The following is a 5,499-nucleotide window of genomic DNA, read 5'->3' as shown; positions in this document are numbered from 1 at the left end:
TATGCAATTGATGGAGTTGACTTTCTCTTTGTGAAAATTCTCTTTTTATGGCTTGCATGGCACTGTTTGTTTTTTTTTCCATTCCTTTTACTCCTTCCCACTCCTTTAAATCTATACCTCTTCCCCCACCCACTGTGTGTGTGTGTGTGTGTGTGTGTGTGTGTGTGTGTGTGTGTGTGTTTCCAAAGCAGCAATCCACTCTATATCCCCTGCCCTTCAAGCTCATCTGCTCTCAGGAATGTAATATTTAATCTAAGAAAATTTCCCCATAATTTATACCACTAGCTGTGAAATTCCTCTAGATTTTCCCACTGACTGGTAGAAAATTTCACTTTTCTACTTATTGCCTCATTTACCATAGCATAGGTAATTTTGAACTTTAGTTTTTTCCATTTATTTTCTGTTTTTTTCACTCTGTTTTTTTTTCTTTCTGTTAATGATACTAAGATCATCTCAACTACTAGACTTGAAAACTTGGAAGACTTTTCCCTTCACCTTACCCCTCACAAATCATGGTTATTTTAAGCCTTCAGTGCTCCCCAGTACTGTTCCAAGAAAATTCAGTCTACCATTTTCCAGATACCATTGTAGCAGCTGGGATATGGCAGTGAAAGTACCATCCACATCCCTTACCTCATGGATATTCTAGTGATAAATAAAATGTAGCAGTTGAAGTATGAGTTTCTCTTGGATAAAATCTGAAAGTAAACACATTTCTATTTTCAGGCTCGATAAAAAGCCCCTCCTTTAAAAATGTTATGGAAAATTCTAGTTAAAAATAAGTTTTACCTGGAGTTCCAATTCATTGAGATTCTTGTAAGTATTAAAAGACACCATTTAAAACCATTCTGTCAATCAAATCGAATATGATTGAGCATTTGGGAATAAAGATTTTGTGTGATGCCCTGTTTGGCAGGGCTGAGGGGTGATACAAGTTTGGAGGTCTATCTTAACTCTGTAAAAATCCCTAAAATGATATTTTTACAGTGTCCTTTTTAAATGGTTTTGGATGACACAATACTTATAGTCAAGTATACGTGGAAAGTATCAATTATGATATTTTTTCGTCTTTCTCCTCTGAAAAATAGAAAAAAAAATGACAGAAAAGAGGAACAACACTGGAAACTTCAACACTTAGAAAACCATTTTGAGTGTTGAATGAATCACATTTTATTTATTTTTTAATTTTGTTTTTTATTTTTTAAAATTTACATCCAAATTAGTTAGCATATAGTGAAACAATGATTTCAGGAGTAGATTCTTTGGTGCCCTTTACCCATTTAGCCCATTCCCCCTCCCACAACCCCTCCAGCAGCCCTCAGTTTGTTCTCCATATTTATGAGTCTCTTCTGTTTTGTCCCCCTCCCTGTTTTTATATTATTTTTATTTCCCTTCCCTTATGTTCATCTGTTTTGTCTCTTAAAGTCCTCATATGAGTAAAGTCATATGATTTTTGTCTTTCTCTGACTAATTTCACTTAGCATAATACCCTCCAGTTCCATCCACATAGTTGCAAATGGCACAATTTCATTCTTTTTGATTGCCGAATAATACTCCATTTTATATTATATTATATATTATATATTATATATATAATATATATATAATATATATATAGTATATATATATATTATATATATATACCACTTCTTCTTTATCCATTCATCCATTGATGGACATTTGGGCTCTTTCCATACTTTGGCTATTGTTGATAGTGCTGCTATAAACATGGGGGTGCATGTGTCCCTTCGAAACAGCACACCTGTATCCCCTGGATAAATGCCTAGTAGTGCAATTGCTGGGTCATAGGGTAGTTCTGTTTTCAGTTTTTTGAGGAATCTCCATACTATTTTCCAGAGTGGCTGCACCAGCTTGCATTCCCACCAACAATCAAAAAAGATCCTCTTTCTCTGCATCCTCGCCAACATCTGTTGTTGCCTGAGTTGTTAATGTTAGCCATTCTGACATGTGTAAGGTGGTATCTCATTGTGGTTTTGATTTGTATTTCGTTGATGATGAGTGATGTTGAGCATTTTTTCAAATGCTCGGTTGGGCATCTGGATGTCTTCCTTGGAGAAGTGTCTATTCATGTCTTTTGCTCATTTATTCACTGGATTATTTGTGTTTTTTTGGTGTTGAGTTTAAGTCTTTTGTAGATTTTGGATACTAACCCTTTATCTGCTATATCATTTGCAAATGTCTTCTCCCATTCTGTCGGTTGCCTTTTAGTTTTGCTGATTGTTTCCTTCGCTGTGCAGAAGCTTTTTATTCTGATGAGGTCCCAGTAGTTCATTTTTGTTTTTGTTTCCCTTGTCTCCGGAGACCTGTTAAGATGTTATTGTGGCTAAGATCAAAGAGGTTTTGCCTGCTTTCTCCTCGAGGATTTTGATGGCTTCCTGTCTTACATTGAGGTCTTTCATCCACTTTGAGTTTATTTTTGTGTATGGTGTAACAAAGTGGTCCAGGTTCATTCTTCTGCATGTCGCTGTTCAGTTTTCCTAGTACCACTTGCTGAAGAGACTGTCTTTATTCCATTGGATATTTTTAACTGCTTTGTCAAAGATGAGTTGGCCATACGTTTGTGGGTCCATTTCTGGGTTCTCTATTCTGTTCCACTGATCTGAGTGTCTGTTCTTGTGTCAGTACCACACTGTCTTAATGATTACAGCTTTGTAGTATAGCTTGAAGTCTGGGATTGTCATGCCTCCTGCTTTGGTTTTCTTTTTCCAGATTGCTTTGGCTATTCGGGGTCTTTTCTGGTCCCATACAAATTTTAGGAGTATTTGTTCTAGCTCTATGAAGAATTCTGGTGTTACTTTGATAGGGATTGCATTGAATATGTAGATTGCTTTGGGTAGTATTGACATTTTAACAATATTTGTTCTTCCTATCCAGGAGCATGGAATCTTTTTCCATTTTTTTGTATCTTTTTCAGTTTCTTTCATAAGCTTTCTATAGTTTTCAGTATTTAGATTTTTCACTTCTTTGGTTAAATTTATTACTAGGTATTTTATGGTTTTTTTGTGTAACTGTAAATGGGATCAATTCCTTGATTTCTCTTTCTGTCACTTTATTGTTGGTGTATAGGAATGCAACTGATTTCTGTGCATTGATTTTATATCCTGCCACTTTGCTGAATTCATGAATCAATTCTAGCAGTTTTTTTGGTGGAATCTTTTGGGTTTTTCATAGAGAGTATCATGTCATCTGCGAATGAATCATGTTTTAGATAAAGCAATCTAGGCTTTCTATGTGGGTAGCATTTCTGAGCCTGTACATTTATCTTCCTAATTTCTACCTTTCCTCTTTTGAGCCTTTGTGTGAACATGTTTTGTGGACATTGAAATGGTATTGCCATAGTCTAATATTGTCCTGCCCTTCTCATCTTTGTGTTACCTATAACCTTTCATCTGAACTGTCATTGTGGCCTCCTAATGTTTCCTTCCTTTCTTTTTTTCTTTTTTTTCAATGCAGCTTTGTATTACCTCTGGATTTGTCATATTACACAAATAAAATTTCTTCAATAATTACTTACAAGGCATAATAAATTAATAAATGAAAAACTAAGTGGCTGCCCAGATGTCATTAAAGCTTTTATATTAATAACAGGAGAATTTTGTAGAGATATTTTACAGTCAGGTATAAGTATTTACTAAAAAATAAAGATACTGCGAAGGGAGTTTTCATTAAATATACTGATAACTAGACTTCAGTTTTCTGTATTATTTTTGTCTAGTAAATTTAAAAAGACTGATGGTAATTACCTTTGCCTGTTTCTATGGTCCAATACAATTTAACCATTTCCTGTCTTTTCTATAGTAATTTCCTCTTGACTTGTCAGGTGAAAGCACAAGAGTGAATTCAAAGGTCAAGAAAGTTTATATGTTGTTATGATTCAATTCTATCACCAGATATTAGCATCTCTGATTTAAAATATCTCTTCAATTTTCATGTGGAAGATTTATTTCCTTCCTTTCTTTTACTCTGTGTCCCTTTATATACACGTATCCTCTCTCACACAAACAACCCTGTTCTAGAGAGGAACTACCTTTTATTTGTCTATCCAGATTGGTGCCTGTCAAAACATGCATGTTAATTTTTGAATTAGATTCATGGGAATCCTATTACTTACCTCAAACCAAAACCTAGTGATAATACTAACTACGGAATCATCATGCATTCTTTTACTGGAGAAGTCTGATACTTACAGATTCTGATTAAGGAAAAAAATGTCTTTTTATCTTTGACTTTAGTACAAGTTTTGGTTTTGGGTTAACATACAGGATGCTTGGTCAGTGAAGGAGAAACAGGGCTCATATGATGGAAGCCAATTCAGTTATTGATTATCTCCATTTCCTGTCTCATCAATTTTACAGCTTAACTTTTCAGCTAGCCGTGGTGCTGTTAATGCATAAACTCCGTATTTATTTACAGCAATCCACGGTGTAAGAACATAAAATACTCTTGGCAATATTTTAAGTAATGATAGAAAATACCGAGGAAGTTATACAGATTCAGGACTTTACACCAGCACAGCATTATCCAAAAGGTTTGATTCAGAAAGCACTTAGGATCCTGATTCCTACTGCTTTCTCCTTCCTGCAGTCCTCATCACTCCGTATTGTCTTAAGCATGCTGCTTGCCACTTACCAGTTAACTCCCTGAATTCCTGAGTCCTATTCATTTGAGACCCCTTAAAAAACCACCACCACCACCACCACCGTCAACAACAACAAAAACAACAAACCTCTTTTGCAAATCTGTGGCTCCCACCTGTGCTCGAATATTAATCTTCCTCTTTTTATATTGAGACTGCTGTGCTTTCATCATTCCCCTTGTCCTAAAAGCTTACTCAAGCCTCACTCATTTCAAGTAGCCATTCTTAAAACAAGGTAACATGAACTAAGAGCAAGGGGAAAGGCAGTAACCTAACTGATATTCGTGGTTAAGATCTAAGTCTTCAGAATGCTTAATGAATACCCAATATTCAGTATTTAAAGAAGAACAGACTGTTTCTGTTTAAAATAGTAAAAGAAATGAATTCTTAGCAATTCATGCTACAATTGAAAAATACATTTAGGTATAAAACTTCACTTCTTTTATAAACAAAATTTTAGTAGTTGGAAAGGACATTTGTCAATTTCTTTAGTAGCAAAGAATCTGAGGCCCATAATAAAAGAAGGAATTGCTTAATTCCATGATCTAGGGGGTAGCAGGTCTAGTTACATAAGGCATGTCGTTGTCTTCTCAATGGGTAGTAAGTTTTTATTGAATACCTACATTTCAGGCAATAGTCAACACAGTAAAATGCTCACAACAAAGCCAGCCTCATGTTTCCCCCTCTGTTGAAACAGCTGGCCTGCCTAAAATACTGAAACAAGCTTTGTTCAGTACTCACTTTGTACTTCCTCCTGTTCCCAGTCTTATTTTTTAAGTTGAAACTGCCTTTATTCCCTTCCTCTCATATTTTTTAATGACCAAAAAAAAAAATAATTTTAA

This window comes from Leopardus geoffroyi, chromosome A1, assembly GCF_018350155.1.
Source record: "Leopardus geoffroyi isolate Oge1 chromosome A1, O.geoffroyi_Oge1_pat1.0, whole genome shotgun sequence".
Taxonomy (NCBI): domain Eukaryota; kingdom Metazoa; phylum Chordata; class Mammalia; order Carnivora; family Felidae; genus Leopardus; species Leopardus geoffroyi.
The sequence above is the reverse complement of the archived record's forward strand: the minus strand, read 5'-3'. Positions refer to the sequence as shown.